Source organism: Anomalospiza imberbis, chromosome 3 (assembly GCF_031753505.1).
Source record: "Anomalospiza imberbis isolate Cuckoo-Finch-1a 21T00152 chromosome 3, ASM3175350v1, whole genome shotgun sequence".
Taxonomy (NCBI): Eukaryota; Metazoa; Chordata; class Aves; order Passeriformes; family Viduidae; genus Anomalospiza; species Anomalospiza imberbis.
The window spans coordinates 17,462,615-17,484,068 of NC_089683.1; the positions used below are offsets into that span (position 1 = coordinate 17,462,615).

At 38.1% G+C, this 21,454-nt stretch overlaps 1 long non-coding RNA gene across 1 annotated transcript; it reads left to right on the forward strand.

Moving 5' to 3' along the window:
* The first annotated feature begins 834 nt into the window (after positions 1 to 834).
* Positions 835 to 5,617, forward strand: LOC137472011 (uncharacterized). The gene is made up of 3 exons (XR_010997967.1): positions 835 to 1,093; positions 1,765 to 1,813; positions 5,412 to 5,617. It is a non-coding gene; the product is annotated as an uncharacterized lncRNA (long non-coding RNA).
* Positions 5,618 to 21,454: the final 15,837 nt, after the last annotated feature.

Below are 21,454 nucleotides of genomic sequence, written 5' to 3' on the forward strand. Positions count from 1 at the left end.
GCCACTTTGGGTACCGATAGGCAAGAATAGAAAAGACAGCTGATAAAAGTATTCTGAAAGATTATAAATAAATCATACTCCAGAGGGTCAGATAAAGCTGAGCAAAGAGAAACATTTTCACAGAGGTACTAGAATGCTATTCAGTTTTCTAAAACTGCCAGATTACAGTGAGACTTTAAGAGTCTTGCTTTATATCTCTTTGTATCTTATGGATCTACAGATTCACTATATAAGCATTGCTCTGAATAAAGTCACAAAAATTTTTGCTATTAGGACTATTCCATGTTTTTTCCCCCTGGAAACAAATTTATGTATGGGCAAAAAGTTCATATTTTCTGGTGAGGAGAGTGAAAATAAACCCCTGTCACTATTTCATAAAATTTCATAAGGAAGCTTCTTGATCTTTCTTTCTAACCTTGACTCAGAACGACCTTTCTATACTTCAGGAAATCTATTTGGACTCTAAAGAAGAGTGTTTTGGAATATTATTTCTGAATGTCTGATGATTTTTGTTACAAGTGCATTATTTGGCAATTCCAAGCTGAAACACAGGAATATGTGTTCAATGAGAAATCTATGCTCTTTGACTTGTCATCTTTGCTCAGAATTCAGAAAACAATTGTGAAAGTGTCAGTTGACTTCCTGCAAGGGGGAGGATCCAATTTTAGAACAGAGTGTTTTAGTATGTTAGCATGCTTTAGAACCATTCATTATGATGAAGGTCTCATCACACTGCATGCTACAATAGGAGAAGGCAGTCCCTACACCAGTAAATTATGTGTGAGACAATCACTGGCTTCCACCTGATTTAGACATAGGATGCAGGGGAAAACCTGTCTTTTCCAGGTCACACCAGAAATGTGTGGCATACATGGAGCAACACACTGTTGCTTCAACCACAGGATCAATTTTAGGGTTGTGTTGAAAATAAATAACAGTAGAATTTGGACTTAAATACTATTATTACATTTTAAGTTGCTTGTTGTGTTTGTTTGAACAACCACAAGTGGTTACTTATAACAAGGTCCAGTTCCTTGGATCACTGTTAGGAGAAACTTCTGAACTCATGGTTAAATGCAAGATGCCAGATCAGGTAATTTCTATATGCTTTCCACTACCTGATAACAAGGCTATAGAGATACATGCTTTCAGAAAGCTCAGGTTAATTACCGTGGTTCCCTGCTTACAAAGAGTTTTCTGCTGATAACTTAGATGCTGACTCAGGGCACCACTTTTGGTAGAGACATATACATATATACATATATACATTTGCAAATGAATTATATAGTTAGGGTTATGGTTATATAGAGAGAGCTATATGCATACATATATGTATTTAGCAAACATATTTTTCCAGTTCAATAATAACCTAGGAAAGATCTCTGGCTAGATTTTTCCCATTTAAAAAAAAAAAAAAAAAAAAGTGGTGCTTGGCAGTGCTGGGTGTGGGAAACCACATCTTATCTTGAAATCCAAAATGCTGACCTGACACCATTAGGGTATAATGGTACTTGGTTCCTGGCTGCTTTCACATGCAGATTTTAACTCTACCCCTCCTGACATCATGCTGGAACATAACCTGACTAGTTTACTCAAGGCCAGGTTTCTACTTCCTGACTCGCATTGTTACAGCTGGGTAAAGCCCTTAACTTCAAACACATGCTGGAAACTCAAGATCGTCTCTAAAGTTCACCACATGCTTATGCAGATCTTCAAATAGGCCACTGAGAAATGTCTTAGTCTGTGATTTTTTTACATTTTTAGATCTTTCTGGCTCTTAACAGACAGGATTGGGCAACTCACCAACAGTGAGGTAAGCTTTAGCCAGGAGCAGAATATCCCACTCAGGTGAAATTTCAAATGAATGCAGTATTTACATGACAAAAGTGTAAATTAATCATATGTAAATACAAAAGAATCATATGTAAATACTGGAAGAAGATTTATCACAGCTGCTAATATTGCAGTAGTAGCAGGATTTTTCTATGGGATTTTGAAGGTCCACAAAACCCACATTTTGGCTGCAATGTAGTCTGCAGCCAGACAAGTCAGTGAAAGCTTTCCAAGGTGTATTCACCCCATCTCAGCTGTACTGGCTGCTCTGCAAGACCTTGCTGCAGAGAGCTTGCTGAACCAACTGCTGAGGAGGAGTTCAACATTTGCCTTCATTCTCGTGTCATATTCAAAGTGATATTATGGTTCCCTTCACCTTTAGGAAGGTTAACACTCTTGCAGGAAGCTTAGATTTAAAAAAAAAAATAGATTCAAAAACTATTCCCTAATGTATTTTGTATTTTCAAGCCACTGTCCAAATTAATCCATACAATTTTCCTCTCAAGTGCAAATATGCTGTTAGCAACCCCACATGATATTAACGTCTGAACTGTTGCATAAATGCATTAGCAAAAATATTTAAACTACATTTTCATCCTCTCTTACACTTCCTTTCTCTCTAAATTTTTATTGGGCAAAACATGCAGAATTTCAGACTCCCATTAGAGAGGAGTCATGCAGCTAATCTTGTAATTACATTCAGAAGACAAAAAAAGATGGGTGAGGGACAAAACTATTTTTAAAACAAAATTCAGAATTGTTTTGTCATTTAAAATATCCATATTTAGTTGTTTGTTTTTTTTTTTTTTTTCAATTTGAAAAAGAAGACATCAAACAACCAAAGACCAGTAACACTTATAAGACTATGGCTCTCCCTACAAAGCTGGTCAGGGAGATTCTTCCATCACAGATAACAAAATAGTGAACAGGGAGACAGTGACACAGAGAGGGTCACAATAAATTTCTGTGTCAGGGCTCAAAGTTCATCACAGCTCCAAAAATAAGACCAATTTTAACCACAAGTCCATACATCTTCCCCTGTGAATATCCCTCCCTTAATGCTATGTAATGCATCTCTTCCATTTAGAATATTTGAATTCGATATTCTCTTTCGATCTGAGCTTGCAGCTGTTCATAGAAATGTATTTGAATTCAAGATGAAAATTAACAATCCACTTCATGTTAATAATGAACTCCGTCTCTGTTGCACTGTTTAATTTAATATTGAAGTAAAAGTATTTTCTGTAATCTTTCACCTTCACACTCACACTCATTGCAGCTCTCAGCTGGCTCCTACAGGTTTGTGGGGATCAAAAAAGGAGCTCCTCAGGCAGTGAGGGATTTTGCAAACTCTTAGACAAAGAAATCCATTAGGCTTGTGGGATAAGCTCAGGGCCTAAAGAATGCCTGAAGGGTCTGTAGAGGATCTACTTTCAGGAAACTCTTCCTGGGCTGTCTAGAAGCCCAGACAGATGATTCTACCCTGGTAAGAGCCAATTACATATTTTCAAAATTGTTAAATCTAGAATCTACAGTAAATGCTGTGATTGTGCATTACATCAGCTGTGGGTATGAGAAACACTAGGAATATTAATATTTTATGTTATCTGAAAGTTCTTCATTTCTCTGTACTGCAGAACAAATGGTCATTGGGCACATGGTGTTATATACACAGAATGACAGAAATCTGATCTGAGTAGTCTTATATAGTTTGTGTAGAATGTAAAGATCTATCAGTATTATTGGCTGCAATGTCTAATGGAAGATTTTTAAAATAGGCATTTCTTGTAAAACTTTAACACCCCAAAATTCATTGTGTTTTGGCACTGCTAAACAGCATCCCAGCTGCTGGCTTCCCTGAGCTGTCATGCAAACAAGGAGCCTGTTGTCTGCAGGAGTGGAACTGGCAGATGTGGCTGTGCCATTCCAGCATCCCTTGACCCCGGTTAGGCTGTCTTGGGCAAACTCTGATTAATACTGCTTTATGACAGTGAAAGCAGCACAGTTGCACAGAGCTGTGATGTCTCTTTTTTCAAAGTTCCTTTTCATGTTTATAGGAATCAAGGCAACATTAGGAGTGACCCAGCCACTCGGCAGCAATCACATCTCATTCTGGTTTTGATTTTACAACACACCAAATGAATTTCTTCTGACAAAACTCATGCAGGATCTTTTCTTGGAATAGCCTCTAATTCACCACAGATGGAAGTTGCTATGTTAGCTGCAGAGGAAGGCTACTCATTACTTGCTAAATATATTTTCTCCTATGTGATACTTACAGAAGGCAGATGTGTTGCGTGTCAGTCCTATGCATGCACGTGTTTGCTTACAAATACAGCAGTGCATACAGGAGGCCTGCAATAAGCATCTATGCACTTGTCTTTTTAAATAAAGTTTTATCTTTGCTTGTGTCTCTAAAATTGGTTACTTGGGAAAAGTACTTGGGATAAGGATGGCTGAAGGGACTGGCAGGTCCCAAAAATCATTTATGGAGTTTTGTGGAGTTACAATAAAGCTATTCAGACTCTAGATTTAGTTTTGTGAAATGTGCATGAGATTTTTTTTTAAGTATACCAAAGATAAAACACAGGGTTAATTAGAACCAAATGTTGATTGGGTTGGCACACTGATGTTCTCTGATCAGTGTTGCAATTTTCAGATATTTTGAACAATAGTTACTCGAAAGATATTACGTTACCTTCCGTGTCCAAAGGGGCTTAGTAAAATAAAGTTTCTCTTCAAGATGCTATTATTTTCCATACAGATTGGAAGATTTGACTGTACAACAACTGCAGGAGAGTATCTAATTCCTTGTTCACAGACGCAAAAATTTTAGTTCTTACAGGGACATACACTTTTGATTTAGCAAATTACTATTTTTTGATGCACCGGAATTCAAACTTGTGAATATTCCCATTTTCTGAGGCATTAACCTATCATCAAATATCAAAATGGTGTAAAAATGGTCTTCCACCAAAAAAAAATCCTCTAAAAATTAAGATATCATGAGAGTTGCTTTGATTCCTATGAAAATAAAAGGAGTTATTTTTTTGTTAAGCTGATAGAAGCTGTCTATTAGACACTGACACATCCTAGGTGAGATCAGGTAGGCTTCTGATCCTGCGTCCAGTCAACACCCATCACAGGCTGACACTTACAATGGTGACAAGACTCTCTGATGTCAAAATGCATTTCATTTAATTGAAATTATTTCTTTGTAAAATGAGTTTGTTTTCAGCAAGATATAACAACCATAAAAATAGCTCCAGACTGGCCTCTTGGCCACCTGTAGCTTTACTAGTAAATTGAGAAGCAGGGATTTAGTAAGTGGAAGGCCTGGGTAGAGGGGTGGGGCTTGAAGCTCTTTTAAAAGTAGCCAAGTACATACTTAATTGCATTTCTGCAGGGAATACATTCCAGAAATGTGGGCTTGCTACCAGACCAAAGTCTGTCAGCAACAAAACTGTCTTGTGGTTAATGCACTGGACTGTGACTCAGGATATCTGGGTGCTAGTCACAGCTCAGCCACAGGCTTCCTCTTGATTTGGAGCCAATTATTTAATCTTATTTTCCCACAGGTAAATCAAGCAATAACTCTCTATCAGGGAGGTTGTGAGTTCATTAGTGTGTGCAAGGTGTTCAGTGTCTACTTCTTAGATAAGCATTTGGGAGAGGAATCATACATCTAGCAAAATGAAGAACTCTACTGGGGTCTCAAAGAGTTTCCACAATATTAGATTATATGCAAATCATGGTAAGTGAACCAAAAAAGCCAATAAATAAACAATGCTTCATTTAATCTCATAGCTAATTGGAAGACCACACTTCTCTAAATTATATTGCTACTGTTTTACCAGCTGCTGGATTACTGTGCTTTGGGTTTTTTACTTGTTTTTCAGAAGTGAATAATATCTTTTTAATACAATTTTCATACATGAAAAGTGAAGCAAAGTTCTTGGTACACACCAGGAAATGATTGGTAGAAATTGTGGTACCCAGCATTATCATGGCCACATCTCCTTGTAAAGTTGTGGTGGAGAACAAAAATAGTTTATTAGAGTGAATTTTTAGCAGCTTGCTTTGTGTCCTGGATGCCAAAAACCAACTAGTTGCCCATGCTAGCCTGCTGTGCTGGGGTCTGTCTAACCAAGCTCCAGAACCTCCTCTGGGTAAATGGAGACAGAACCACAGCTTGTGGAAGATTAAGATCCCCACCAGCTCCCACCTAGATTGTAGAGCACATTTCTTACACAGACATATGTGCAGCACTTCTAAGAGACAAATTCACTCTGATATTTGTAGCCAGTGCCAAACAAGAAGATAAATCACAACAACACAGGCTCTGTTTTACCCCTGCTGAAGGTCTCCACCAGAGATTTGCTCAGGTTGTAACTCCATGAAAAGAGACATCCTGATGGACACTTCCTTAGTCAAAAAAGACTGTAACACACTGGCTGACAGCAGAGGAGGGGAGTTTGTGACTATCATTATTTATCTTTCACATCATGCATCATTTTGATAGGCGCATCCTCAGATGCTGTCTTATTGCTGTGTCCTCCCCAGCCTGCTGGCAGGAGAAGCAGGGAGAAAGGGAGGGCAGCAATCAGCCTGCAAGGAGAGTGTTGATTGAGGACACAGACCTAAAGTGTCAGCTCCTGGGCAGGCAGCACATGCCAATGGAAAAGTAAATGATAATGAAGTCCAAGCACCCAGGTGAAGATGGGGATTCAAACCATAAATATTGGGCCGGTTTCCTACTCTAAGGCTGAATCTTAAAAGTCAAACAAAACCAAAATGAATCCAGTTTTGTTCTGTCTGCTTTTCTGATCTCTTAGTGTCAGAAAATGAGTATGGGTTTCCTCCTGTAAAGGCCATACTTAGATCTGCTTTGCTTTACATTGATAAATCTGGAGAGCCAAATGCTACAGAGCTGGACGGCTCAAGGAGTAAAATGATCTGGGCTATGTGTATTCACAGGAAGGTGTGAAATTATTGGTGTATGTTTCATTCTTAGCAACAGGAAGAAAGCTTTCCTAAAGCTATATTACACTCTAATGACTTTAGGAGGCCTGTTTGACTTTAGAAAACTCTGTTTCAGTTTTAGCACTCTTCATTCAAAGTCTATGTTTTTTTACTGCCTGCCCTTTAAACCAAAACTGCCATTCTTTTGAACCAGCAGTGAACATATGTTCCACACCACACACCTTCTTGTTCTGGTTTCCTTGTTTTTCCAAATTCTGACCACTCTCCAAATTGCATGTCCCAATTCCTCAAAAGAAAGCTAAAAACATTGTTTTGATTTTATTGCAACTACTTGAATAGGAATATGTTACTCCATTAAAGTTTGCCAGGATCTTAGCCTAGGAGAAATCCAGCCAGCAAAAGTTTGATGGAATTGCCTGCCCTAATATGTCTTTTGCTTCTATTCAGAGAAACAGAAGATACCAGCTAATGTTGTTTTTATTACCCTTATTTTTTTTTGGTTATCTGTCAGTATGGCCACAGTGCATGGGACACGCAGCAGGATTCCACTAGGTGTTATTTTGTAGTAAAAGCTCGAAATACAAAAAAGTGACTCAAAGCACATGTTCATGCCTACACAGATATCTATGGAGTAATTCTTCTGTGTCTAAGAAAGAGTGTGAGAAGGACTTCTGGGTTTTTGATTGAGAGCTTCCAAAATAATCAAGGAATATCAGGAGATTGAGGACAGAATACCAGGGAAGCTGGCACAACAGTGATGAAAGATAAAGAGGTGCTAGGAAGCATAGAACCTTGAAAATTAAGATAATTGCTGCAGTGAAAAGAAGCAGAAAAATCAGGATATAGCGGAGAAAGGAAAGACAGGGAAGACAAAGGTAGTATGTGACTGGTAAGACTAATAGCCTGAAGAAATATAGTTCAGCTAGAATATGTACAGAGCAAGACAGGAAGAGGAGAGAAACTTTTCTCCTTTATGTTATCTTTATTTTGAATGAGAACATTAAACTACCTACTGTGGCATGTTAATTAATTTTTACATTGTTGTTTCATTCTACCTTACTGTGCTACTATTCAGGCCTGTATATAAAATCTGTGAAGAACTATGACTGATTGTCTGTTTGAACTTTCAAACACTGTGTTTGTTTGGTTTTGATTATTCCTTGCCAGATGGTTAAGCATATGTTTAGCAGTTTTACAGGGGGAGGAAAAAAACCCAACAAAAACCCAACACATATAGTATACAGTTAAGAGTTTATAAGGTACTGGCAACATTTATTAGCTTCTAATGCAAAGCTAATGTTAAAAATAGTTATAGTGACAGGATACATTTTAAGGCTGAACAGACCTGTGCTTAGTTTCCTGTACCTCTAGAGATACAGGATCCAAGGACTTGGAAAAAATTAATTTGCTTAACTTCAACAATTTAAAATTTAGCTGAGTATCCTGAAGTAGTTGCATGAGACACCTTTCTTTCTCCAGTGATGACAGAGTTATCTCTGGGGAATTTATGTGCCTGCCCTCTCTGAAAGACCTACCTTCAAATGGGAAATATCACGCTGGGGAGATGTCTGCTTCTCCTCTTTGATTACTGACAGAGACTAAGCCCCTAAATTGGATTGGACACCTACCTTCTAGAGACTAAATTTATGTGTAACCTAAGCAATCCCATCTCATTTTATAACTCTGCCTAGGATGATTGCCAGATATTGCAGAATTGCAGCAGAGAACAGAAGGATTACCCTGTCAGGAGTGAGACATGAGTAGCTCCTGTTTCTTGTGTTCCTTTACTTGAGGTGTATTTCTTCTGCTTTTTCAGTGTTTTGCATTCATTTCCAACTAGAAACCATGGTCTAGATTAATCCAACCTCCTTACAGATAGTTCAGTGAGTCATCTAAATGTGGAACCTGGTTGGCCTTGCATCCTGTGCAGATAATCAAGAGGCTATGGGAAAGGCAGAGGCTCCTGAGTGGAGGGCAGCTGCAAGGTGCCAGCCTGGCTTTACAGCCTGTGGAGGGATCCCACACTGGGGAATCCCCAGCTTGAGTGCTGCATGCAACTGGTGGATGCTAAATAGGAAAATACTGTGTTGTGACAGCTGCTCATAACAACTTGAATTCATCATCCTTTAAAGGTCTGCTCTAATGGAAGGAAGCAATGAAGGAAAGCTTTTAATCCTTGAAAGACCTAGTCTTCCCTTCTAAACTGTCAAAAATAGTGAATTAATTATTTCCCAAAGGGAGAGATAGTATTTTATGCTTGACTATGATAACTCAAGGTAATCATCCTGATTTTGCCCTACAGTGTCTAATAGGGACATTTGAAAGTGTAAACTGATGAAAGAAAAAAAAAATCAATAACAGCACAGAACACAACTTTTTGCAGATGCTCGTATTCAAAATGTACAAGGCATGGCAGCTAGGTTGCTGTCGGCTTTTTCATTCCTAAGAGAGTTCAAAAAGGGGTGAGGATCCTCAAGGGTGAGGAGATTTGTTTGATAGATGTGTGTGAGCTTGATCTTCCAGTGGAATCATCAGGAATTAAAGCAGGCTGTTGCAAAGGAAATAGGTGTCTGGTCTTTGCTAACCCAAATGAAACCTTTCCCTTTTGGTGCAGAGATAAAAGTCAGAGTTTCATTCCAACACTCAGCTATCAGGAATGTGCCTTTCAGGACTGATAAGTGATGGTTTCTACACACAACATACTGCAAGATAGTTCAGTTCACACTCTTACAGGTCCTGTGGCTTTGAATCAATAATGAAGCACTCGCAAATTGTTCCACAAAACTGCACCAGGGTGAGAATTACGGAAAAACCTGGACAGTGTTCAAAAAACTGGCTTTGCAGAGCAGCAGATACAAAAAATATAGTGTATTTTAAGAGAGAAAGAAAGGTGTGGGGGAGAAAAGAGGAAGAAAAAGGCTTTCAAAACATATCAAATGAAGCTTGTTTGACAATAATCGCTGCAGGTGGGGAAGCTGATTTTAAGTGTGAAAATATTTAACATTTTATTGCACACAAATGCTTTCATAAAGCAGTCGTTTGTGCGTGTGTGAGTGCGCACGCGCGTGCACATGCAGCAAACAGAAATCTATTGAGTTCCACCAGACCAGACGTCTGCATTCTGGAGGGCTCATTGCAGCCAATAAATTTGACTAAAACTTTTTTTTTTTATTTTACGAATTCTGCTATAAAAGCTAATCCTCCTTTCTAGACTTAGCATAATTACAAGACACTATTCTGAGTGCCAAAAATGTCAACTGAAAGTTGCAAACATGGGCACATTTAAGCAGAACCATATGTTTGAATGCAAGGCAAGGCCTGAAGTAAGTTAATCAGTTTACCTTTTTCTGAAGAGTCAATTTATAATGAACTTGAGGTCTAAGAAAGAATATAGTCAGTGATAAATTACATTGCTCAATCATTTATTAATAATCTTCACTGGAAATAAAGATTTTATCGGTGTACAAAATCCACTAAGTTACAAAATCACAGATGTTTGGGGTTCTGGAGCCAGAAACCTACTATTAGTGAACTCTCATTAATACCTAATCAACTTGTGATATTTTGATCCTGTGAGAGAATTGATGGCCAATAAAAATAAACTCAAGATATCTTCCTCTCTAGGAAAAAAAATACATAAACCCAGGAATGCACACAGTAACCATGATACAGTAACTAAGGTTAAGCAGCTGGAGGCTAAATGTTAATTTTTTTTTTTGGTACAGGATGGATTTATTCTGTCACCTAGGTAATTTCAGAGGCTTACTTTGCAGGATTTATATAAACATTCAGACTTAGCAGATGTATTCACGTGCAATGCATTTACTATGCAAAACTGCTTTCCAGGCTCTTCTGGATTAGGGTCTTACAAACAGACCTCTCTGGAAATGAAATCCTTAAAAAAAAAACTGTTCCTCTCTGATTGTTATTCTATTGCATTTAAACTTTGGAATCTACTTAAACACATATGGCATTTGAAATTAAATCATATGCACATAGGAATGTGTTGGGTTTTTAACCCCTCAGTAATGACACAAACGGAAGTGCAAGTGGGTTTTAGACTTGAACTAGAAACATAAAACTTCTTGCAGTACATCAAGGCAATGATCCAGCTACTAGTAGATGGATCCATCCGTCTACTGTTTTTTCTCAAAGGTGGCCAGCATCAGGTTCTTGAGGGGAAATCATACCAGTAGTTAGAATCCACAATTACAAAAACCCTCAATGAATAAATGCATTTTTAAATCAAGTAAATTTATGCCTTTAATCTATTGTGAAATTCTAAACCATATACTATAAACATGCAGATTTTCACCACTTTTATAATTATGTAATATGATTTTCACCCCCCCTTTTTCATAAACCCCAAGACATTTAGAGAAAGGCCTTATAGAAACAGATCCACAGGATGCTTGCATGCAATACAAAGAAAACAAAATCCTGAATTCTCTTCCATGTGAGCTAGCCATCAGAATCCCTAAGTATCCTTATGTTTGAGGTAAATGGAAGTATTGACACTACTGTATACATCATTAATTCAATGAATGGGTTTCCTTCCTTTCCTTCCTTTTTCCTTCCTTTCCTTCCTTTTTCCTTCCTTTCCTTCCTTTCCTTCCTTTTTCCTTCCTTTCCTTCCTTTCCTTCCTTTCCTTCCTTTCCTTCCTTTCCTTCCTTTCCTTCCTTCCTTCCTTTCTTCCCCCCCACCCCTGGTGATGGACATCATTGATCACTTTAACCACTTTTTCTTTCTCATGCAGAGTTTTCACCAATGTGACCACAGCAACAGCTGACTGTCCCCCAGGCACTTAAAAGAAACTGGGGGTTGTGAACAGAAGGATTTCTTGCTCTGTGATATCTCAGGGAAATGAGTTCAGCATTAGCTCTGCCTGAGCTTCCACACAGAGAGCTGAACAGCTAAAATGATAATGTATTCTGGGTACAGGGTTATAAAAGTGGGGGATTAATATTTTCTTTCATTCTGTAAAGGGAGGTGGCAAAGGCTACCTTTGAAATTGAATTAGAAGATGATGCTGTGACTACTTGTCTATGAAAATTAAAATAAATTTCATTAATTTTATGATAATATATATCAATATCAGGTGTTCAGGGATAGGGTCAGGGCATTTTATCAAGATGTTGACCTTGGCATACCTTATTCAATCGAAAACTCATTTTCCAGGTGCCTCTAATAACTGAAGGGAAAACTTGTTTTGAATAACTGCACATATGGAAGCTTGTGACCTGTAAGAGTTTGAGAAACAGAGATCAAGAGATTAATCTTACCATTTTTACTAACTTGGACATAATTCAGATCTTTCTGAAGATGGTCTAGAATCAAATGATTGAATTAAATTATTGGAAAAAGAGGTGACATATTGCATAAAGCTCTGTATATGCATATGACCATACTATTCCTAAGGTGCTATTTAATCTCTGAAATGCAAGTCAAATGCAGTAAATTATATGAATGCCACCACAGCAGAGGAGAAATCAACTCCTTAAACTTTATTCTAGATTTGTGTCATCAGTACATTGGCCACCATTACAGGGGGACTGGCTGTCACTGCACAGGTGCCCTGCTGGCCTTCTGTGTGACCTCAGGATGGAAATACGCCTTCCATGAATGGACATAATTAAGGAGTAATGAGAAACTCATTATGTCTTTACAAGTAAAGCATACTAGACTAGCATGTATTTACTATAGGAAATAAGCAGGTGTGTCAACAGCAAAGGCCCTGGAAACAACATGCAAGATAACATCATGAGGCACCTCAAACTGTTCCTTTTTGCATCAAATGGACTAAGTGAACAGGATGATTATTCAGCTAAACTATTGCCTCTTGCAGTTGAACCTCTGTTATCAGGCGAGATCCTGGTGTGTTTGTCAGTATAACTGGTAGAGCTTCAAATCTATTTTACAGTACCCTCTGGAGCACCTCCAAGGAATATGAACCATTCTGAACTATCTTACAATAGTGCAGCAGCTTGTCAGTGCTTTCATATCCGAACAATGTGAGAGAAGTCCCAAATGATGCTATTGTAAAATATGAGCACTTCAGAATGTTGGAGAACACAAAGTGGCTGTTGATGTGACATTGATTAATGACTGTGAAGTGTTAAAATGAGGTATTGAACAGACAGTCTTGGATTTTACATCAATACGAGCAAAAAAAAATATGCCTTTAAGGGTAGTCCCAAATTCCAATCAGCTCCAAAAAATGGCATCATGTTCAGTTGGTTGTCTGATCCTTTGTTAATTAGTTCTGACCTGGTTATTACTAAAGAGAAGGAAATTAACTAAAAGAGAAAAGAAAGCCAAAAGGGCCTGTTGGTAAGGAGATGAAAACAGAAGGCACTACTCTTGTGACACACTTGAGACTTTGTGTATAAGTGATCTGGTTATTTTTTTCTATTTGTGGTCTAATTTTCCAAATTAGAGCTCTAAAATTTTATTCACCCACTATACAAACAAAATGCAAGGAGACATTATCTAATGTTTGTATGGCTCTGGGCTCTGTATATAATCATACCACATATGATTATATTTATCAAAACATAAACTAGAGATAAATGAACCCAATGGCACTTTTAAAACTCAAGATGGAAACAGAAAACAAAGAATGGAAAACCAGAATATTTTATCTGATTCACGTAGGATTTTTAAATATACACAAAATATCAACATGTACTTCCAAAGCAGTCTGAAATTTACATACTTTAAAGACATTGAAAAACAAGTTCCTTTTCATTCCAGATACACTATAAAGAACAACACAAAACCCAACTCTAGAAAATGATGGTTCAGTGTAGAAACAGTTCATTTCATTAAGATATTGTTTCAATACTGTTTCTTAATTTTGTTTTAAATATTCGAATATCATGCATTTTGCAGTATATAAGTGGCATCCTGAACCATTTACAACAAGTATCATACTTTAAAACTATTAACAAACTAATAAAAATTTTCACATAGCTACACTTTTTTTTTTTTTTGCATTTTGGTATCATTGTAATGAAATTAATTTTTTGCTTTGTTCCATTGAATGTTATATTAACATAGAAGCCTCCACATTTTATGGTCATTACACAATTTCCATGCACAGCAACAGTCACCAACAAAAAAGGCTGCTACCACAATTGTTACTGGTAGCCAGACCAATGTCCCATTGCACTAGATACTGGACATACAGGCATACCTCATTCCAAAAATGTGGTAAACTGGGAAAGTAGTAAAATATGAAAAAAAGCAAACACCACAGTCCCCTTTCCTTGTGTGTAAACTAAAATTAATGTATTGTTAAATTGTTTCACTGAGAACCCTTAGAAATCACTTCTCAGTTGCAAACCTGTTAAGACTTTATCTTCTATAGAGGAAATATACAAGCATGAGATCTATTAAAGTATCATGAATTGGTGTGGATTTAGATTTGTGTGCAGAATGCAAAAGGCTTACACAGAATCATCTGTCTGCACAGAAGTAGAATTTGTTTAGTAGATGCCCAGTTGAAGGTATAGCCATTTATTTATACTCTTAAAAAAGTTAATATTATTCATCTGGCTCTAGTCTGACAGATCTGTGAAACCTGGAATTCAATAATTATCATTATCATCAAGAATTTGACACACTAGTAGTTGCCAGCTTAGTTTTCATTTCTGACTCAGACTATCCTTTGATCTTTCTAACTTAAAAGATAAAATGCACAGGTCTGAGAATTTTAGGGGAGATTTTTTATAGGCAAATAAGCACATCTCAGTTCAAGAAGAATGATTTAGTTAGCAAATGTGTTTGTAGCAGCAATAAATAAGTGTATAAGGTAAACAACTTCTAATGATTAGCAAAATATAAACTCCTACTTGCTGTGCAAGTTAAGCATATTAATTTTCTTCCTCAGCTTGCTTAGTTATTGAAAATGCTATTCAGAATAGTAAAAAGTTTTAGAAAAAAATGTTTATAACATTAAAAGCTCCCTAACCCCCAGAGCCTATCACTGGATTCAATAAAACTGTGAAATTAATTTGGATGATGTGAATAATAAAAATATTACTAATTTGAAAATCTCTGCTGAGATGAGAAACCACATAAATTACTTGGCATGAGTTAATTTAGGAAAAAATACTTCCCACAAACATTTGGATAGTAAAATATGAGTTAAACCATCACATTTCTGAAAGACATTTTTAGAATACAGAGAAAAAGTAGTAATGGTACTATAGATTAACTACGACAACTCTTTTGCAGAATAGCTTCTCAGCTATGAGCTGAGAAGAAACTGGATCATATATGTACCACAAAAGTAGTTCTTATGTTAGACCTCAGCACCACAGTTTATATTAAAGGTGTAAAAGAATGTTAGAAAATAAATGTTTCATATTTCCCAAGAAAAGGGAATATTTTTTCTTGCCTTCTGAAAGTAAAACTCTGGCAAGGATGATGTAGTCAGCTGATGGTGAGGAGCTCTTGAAATAGAATCACAGAATCACTCAATATTCTGGGAAGGAACCCACGAGGATCATTAAAGTCCAACTCCTGGCCCTGCACAGGACAGCCCCAAGAATCACACTATGGACAAATAAACCCAAAACATTCTGGTAATCACCAAGGTCATTCCTGTTCAGTTGTCAGTTTTGGCCTGAGCTACTCAAGCTACCCAAGGGTTGGTGATGATTCCCAATATCTTGTCTGGACAATGATCCCTGGCCCTTCTCATTTTTGTGGGGAAAGCCTGAGACACACAGAAGAGAGATGGTGAAACCTGCACAGTTTCAAACATTAGAGACAGACAAAAATGGCTAATGTAGGAGAAGCAACAGACAGGTGAAGGTGAAAAAATGAGGCCCAGAAATAAACCTGGGGGAGATTTCAGAGAAGAAATATTGGAACATGAAGGAGAACAGATTAATATTTTGGAGGATTAAAATGATACATTTCCCTCTCCTTGGTTTCTGTAAGTTCCACCATATATGAGGTGGGATGATATGACTCAAAGGATTTATGCTGTACAGTCTACTGCTTTCAATGAGTACTGCTTTGTTAAGAAAATACGTTAACCGGGGAACAACACAGAGAAATGGCAATAAGTCATTTTAAAAATCTCTCCGCTGAGAACCAGCTGAACTGAATTGATTACCTTGGACTTGAGTTTAAAAGTGTTCATTAAAAAATCCCACAGCTATTAATAAAAAAATAGCTTGAATTTTGTTTTCTCTAGGCAAATGAAAGGAGATGATGTTCACACATGTGCTGTGTCTGCACACTGTGTTTTCATAGCAACACCTGAAGCAGATGAGAGTTTAGATCCAGTGCAGAGAGTCTTTGTTGTAACCAGCTACAGAAACATTGGCAGCAGGGGCCACAGGGGATATTTAGCTCTGCTGTCAGAGCCTTCACTCTCATTAGTAATAAACTGACTGCCTCAAAATCTATTTGGTTTCATTGAGTTTGAAAGACCACAAAACATTACACAGTCCTAAAAAAAAAACCCCATAAATTTGAATCCGTCTGAAATGTAATTTACGTTTTCTGCCAATTCACTACTGAAGTCACAAACTGGAATTTGATGGATTGACAGATTTATTCCCACAATTCATTTCTGCTCCATGGCTTCAGAAGTATTAGTATTCCTTAGCCAATCAAACAACCTGTAATAATTGTTTCTGTTTCAGATCTGGTTTAGTTTTTACTTCTCTTAAATAGCTGCATTTGCAGTAAAGTAATTTCCATTCAGGATCTTTGTTTCTTCGTTATTGTTATTTTCTTCACTTAAAAGTGGATTTTGAATTCAAAATTTTGAATTCCTTTTTAACCAGGATCTTCTGTTTTAAATTTAAAGTTAGTTGGTAGATGCTCCTATTCATGTTATATGTTGCAAATACATGGAATAATCTTCTTTTTAATTATTTCCATAAAAAAGTAGATACTTTTTAAAAGGCAAAATTGCATAGAAGTACCATCTTGTTGCATAGTCTGAAATGGGTTTGAATTACCTCCTGCATCTACACTCTCATAGTACAGACCACTTGCGTAAAAGCATCTCCTTTTTTCAGTGGTCACCACCCTTGTGGGGCAACCTCTGCCACTCAGTTGATGCAGCTGAGAGAGCCCTGCTCAGTGTGTGCTGCTGCCCTTGGTGGCTGCAATGTCAGCCTCACATCCATGCACTGATTGACCTTTGAATCATAGAATCATTTACGTTTTAAAAGAGCTCTAATATCATTGAGTCCAACCACCAACCCAACACTGCAAAGCCCACCAAGGCCCTGCTATGTCCCCAGGTGCCACATCTTCACCTCTTTTAAATACTTCCAGGCATGGTGATTCAACCACTTGCCTGGTGAAGTGCCAGTTTGTCCAGGTCCTTCCGCAGACGGAGATTTGTAACTGGTTTTATATTACCTGTCAAAACAGCCTAGGAACAAAAAGATCAGAAATAGTTATCAAAACAAGAGAAATGTTTGCTTGCTCTTGTACATCTGCTCCTATGCTGGGGAAGACCTATGTTTTCTCTAAGAGAAGAAACAAATATTTTCTCTCTCTTGAAAACTTTTATTTGATATATGCAAGTTTCACAACAATCCTCAAAGTGAAACTGTGACAAATGAAATTGGAATTTAGAATGGCTTCAACTACTAAAAAGCTCCTCCTCGCAGATTCTCCAGTTTTCTCTATGATGGTGTGTCTATTGGCATCTTACTGTGCCAGAAAGGTTTTTGGATTTTCTTGATGCATAGAAAAGCTTCCTTTCCCTAGTTTATATAGTCATAATCTTTTTGTTCCATAAGTTTTTTTTTGTGAATTGCACACACAAAAAACCCTACCAAATGTAGGGAAACAGTAAACATTTCTTATGTTTATCTATGTTTAAAAACATTTATGCATGTTTTATGATTCAAAAATGTTAGAGGCATTGGAAAAGCCCTCATAACTTCAGCAGGCCTTGGCTCAGTGCCATAGCTTGCTTGTGTAAGCACAAATTCATGCTACTTGTCCCCATTTTGACCTTGGATAGGAAAGAGACTATTTGTGGTGTGCCATAGACACTATGGGCATTGCAGCTGCAGTGTGAGGTGTCTGAACCATGCTCATGAACAGATAATTCTTAGAGGAGAAATACCTGAGAAGAAAGGACTATCACAGCTAGAGCTAGAATGAATGTATTTCTAATGAGAAAAAGGGGGAAGGGAGGTACCTAGGGCAGTAGCAGCAGTCAGGGAGATGAAAAAGATGCAAATTTCTTGTTGGAGTGGAGGAGGTTTCTGTTTGGTGCAGTGGTTCAACACTCAGACTGAATGAGATCAAGAGGGAGAGAGGAGCCCTGCTCAGCTGGCTGGTAGTGAAGAGGACTCTTACAAATCCCTTCCTCCAACAGCACGCTGTAGTGGAGACAGGACTGACCTCTCAACAAATAGAAAGCCCTGCTTGGTTTTGCCCAGAAAAAACTCTCCAAAACCAGAGCTTTTGATTCTATATTACCAGTTTAGGAATATCAGAAAAATGGGAAAAGACACATAAGGACTGTGTTCTGTGGAGTTTATAACAGGTTATTATTTATGATTTTTTCAACATCCAAATACATACTGATAGTTTCCTGCACAAATAAAGAAAATACAATTTTGAAAGCAGCCTCTCTCTTGTGCATCCTTGGCTACTCAGGGATTAAATAGTACCCCCTCAAATAATGCTCCCCCCAGCAATTCTATTACAATTTAGTTATACCCCAAGTATGACTTTACATTTCCCGTGTTATGTGAAATTCTCACTCTGCAGATTCTATATGCTATATTTGGCAATATAATTACTGTTGCCTTAAGCACTTTCTTCCCCACAGAATATTTCCTCATTTATATTATTACATTCCAAGAGAGTTTTCAGGAGCCATAGTGAGTTTCCTTGTATTGCCTCCCAAAAAAGTCTAACTTAGGCTATAGCTTCTGGATAATAATAGTGACAAGCCACAGATATTTCAGAATTGTGTTCAGGCAATATATAAGCATAATTATTATTGTTGTTATTGTTGCTGTTGTTATTGAGCCTCTTGGCTGCAGTAGCGGACAGGGTTCTGTTGATTTAGACACTGTTATCACATGTAATAAAAAAGACAAGTATACAATCCCAGACAAATTAATTTAGGGACTAGCCCGAGCAGGTGCTGAGCCGTCACACTAGCTAGTTGGAACTTTAAGAACTACCTTACACAGCAATAGCAAAGACATGCCACCTACAGCAGTTTGGAGCTGCCCAGTGCTCTCCTGTGCTAATGGTATCTAGTGTGTGTTTACACTCTAACAAGTGGGTTAGCAAAGAGGAAACTCTGTTACTTTTTGAGGCTGTTCTTTGCAAAGTGTTTTATTTACTGGTAGATGACCATAGCCTTGTGTGTCTGTCCAGGGCAAATATTCTGAGAGCATGCAGAGCCCTTCAAGAGGACATGACATCAGGCTTGGATGGGGGTTGCAAGCCCCAAGTGGTGTATTTACATTCTATGCTTTCATCTCTCTCTGGGAAGATATGTGTGTCCCTTTGACCATGTTCCTAAATTTGTATTTAACTTATTATATGTACAGTTGATACACTTTTTCTTTGGCACTGGAATATCAAAATGATAAATGGTTTACAGTCAACTCTTTTATGTGTAAAACAGACCCACATGGCTAACCAGTGTTTCCTGCTTAAGGGAAAATTAAAGAATGCTTTTCCTTGGTGTCATGTCTATGCTTTCCAACAAAGAAGTTCTCAGATTCACTTTTTGGCCCTAGATCAGCAATGTACTTGAAAATGTGCTTAACTTTAAGCACTTCCTCGAGTTCCATTGAAGTGTACTGTCAGCACTCAACAAATAATAAATCATAACAACAGTTGAAGCTAATCCACTTTCCTTTCAGAAAGCTACATGGTAATGCCATAGAGCAAATATTATATGCAAAAAATATTTCTTTGTGAAGTCACTCAATGGTACTTCAGCAAGGGCTTAAATGATTTGCTGAAACAGGCTTTCAAATGAGTTTATATAATACAACAAGATCAAATTGCAATGTGTGTTTTTCAAAATGTCGTCCTGATCCTGAAAATTACTAGGTGAGTAATTTAATCAGTGTTTTCAGAGTGTAAGTGTAGGCTGCATTTGAAGCCAGTAGGCAAAGGTGTCAAATCCCATTAACAAGTACAATAAGTAGTGCAGGTGATTACGGTAGCTTGCTGAGTACCTCCTGAGAGATGCTGACCTCAAGGGATTGAATGGTCTGTACTTCCCAGAAGATACTTGCAGTAGCAGAGCAAGAATAATACAAAGGAGCATCCTAGTCACTAGTCAAATAGAAGTTTATTGTTTGTGTAGCTTGTAAGGAAAAACTGTAGTTGCAGCTCTTTGCCTCAATGGGAGCTGAAGTTCCCAATATATTATAGTGCTGGGAGTTTGTCTGAATGGCCAAGTCTATTTTCTTTTATTTATTTAACATGGTCAGATGATATTTTTAAGGAATGCCTATACTAAATAACACCAGAATTGAGCAGTGGGCTAAATCAGCTCATCTTTTGCTCCAGCTGGTGCAGCTAAATGACTTATGGCTCCTAAGCTCACCAGTTGAAAACCAGACAATGAGAAAACACCGACAAACCTTGGTGTAGTGTTTTTTTCATTCTGCAGTCTGAAAGACGCTAGAGCAGTGAAGCTCACTGTGGGGAGCACATCCAAGAAGCAGCACTGGCTGCTGCCTGGGAAGGGCAGGGGCTGCTGGAGATGCACGGCTGAGGGATGGGGATCCTTTGGTGTCTGTGCGGGTGCTGCTCTGGGCACTTGCAAAATAGAAACCTGCAAAGCACAGTAACAAGAAATTTTGTGACCTTGTGGAGTTATGTTTGCTGGGGAAAGCTTTTTTTGCTGAGTTTAGAGCTGCACTTTTGTTGCACAAGAAAGATCAGACTGCATATGGGGACTGGGGGGGCAGTGGTACAGGTGGTAGAGTGGGAGAAGAAAGGGAGGGAGGAGGGACAGGGGTACGGCAGGGGAGCGCGATAAAAATCAAACACCAGTTGTGGTTTTCTCACATGGTAATTACTCACTTTTAAACAACAATATGAAAAGCAAGCACAGCTGGAGGTTTGGCACTTCCAATAGCATTCAGGGGCCACTTTGGGTTCCCTCTGTTTCCTGAGAATATGTAGGAAAAAAAGATGCAGGAAGCCTGTGGGTAAAGTGTCACACCCACCTCCTGAAATCAAGGAAGGCTTGAGGGATTCTTTTAAATTTCTAAAAAGGCATTAGTGAGCCAAGTAATGTTAAACTATCTATTTTCCTCAAGAGTCTACTGTGTCAGGGGCTGGTAGCCATTCCTGCCTCCAGAGAATAATCTGGGAATGCAGCTGCACCCTTCCTCCAAGTGTTAGGACATGCTCTGTCAGCTGTGTCCTAGCTCTGTCCCTTTATTTAGCATTTGAGCATTGTCTGATCGTTCCCAGGCACAGTTATGGATGCTCAAGAAAGCCTTTGGAGAAGGCAGAATACCCTGGCAATCCACAGAGATGGCTGAGTGCATGGATAGGGCCATGTCAGACCCACTGAGTATGGCACGGCAGGGTTAGGAAATAAAAGGAGCATAGATGATGAAAGAGCAGAGCTCAGCTTCTTTGCAGGAGCTGAATATG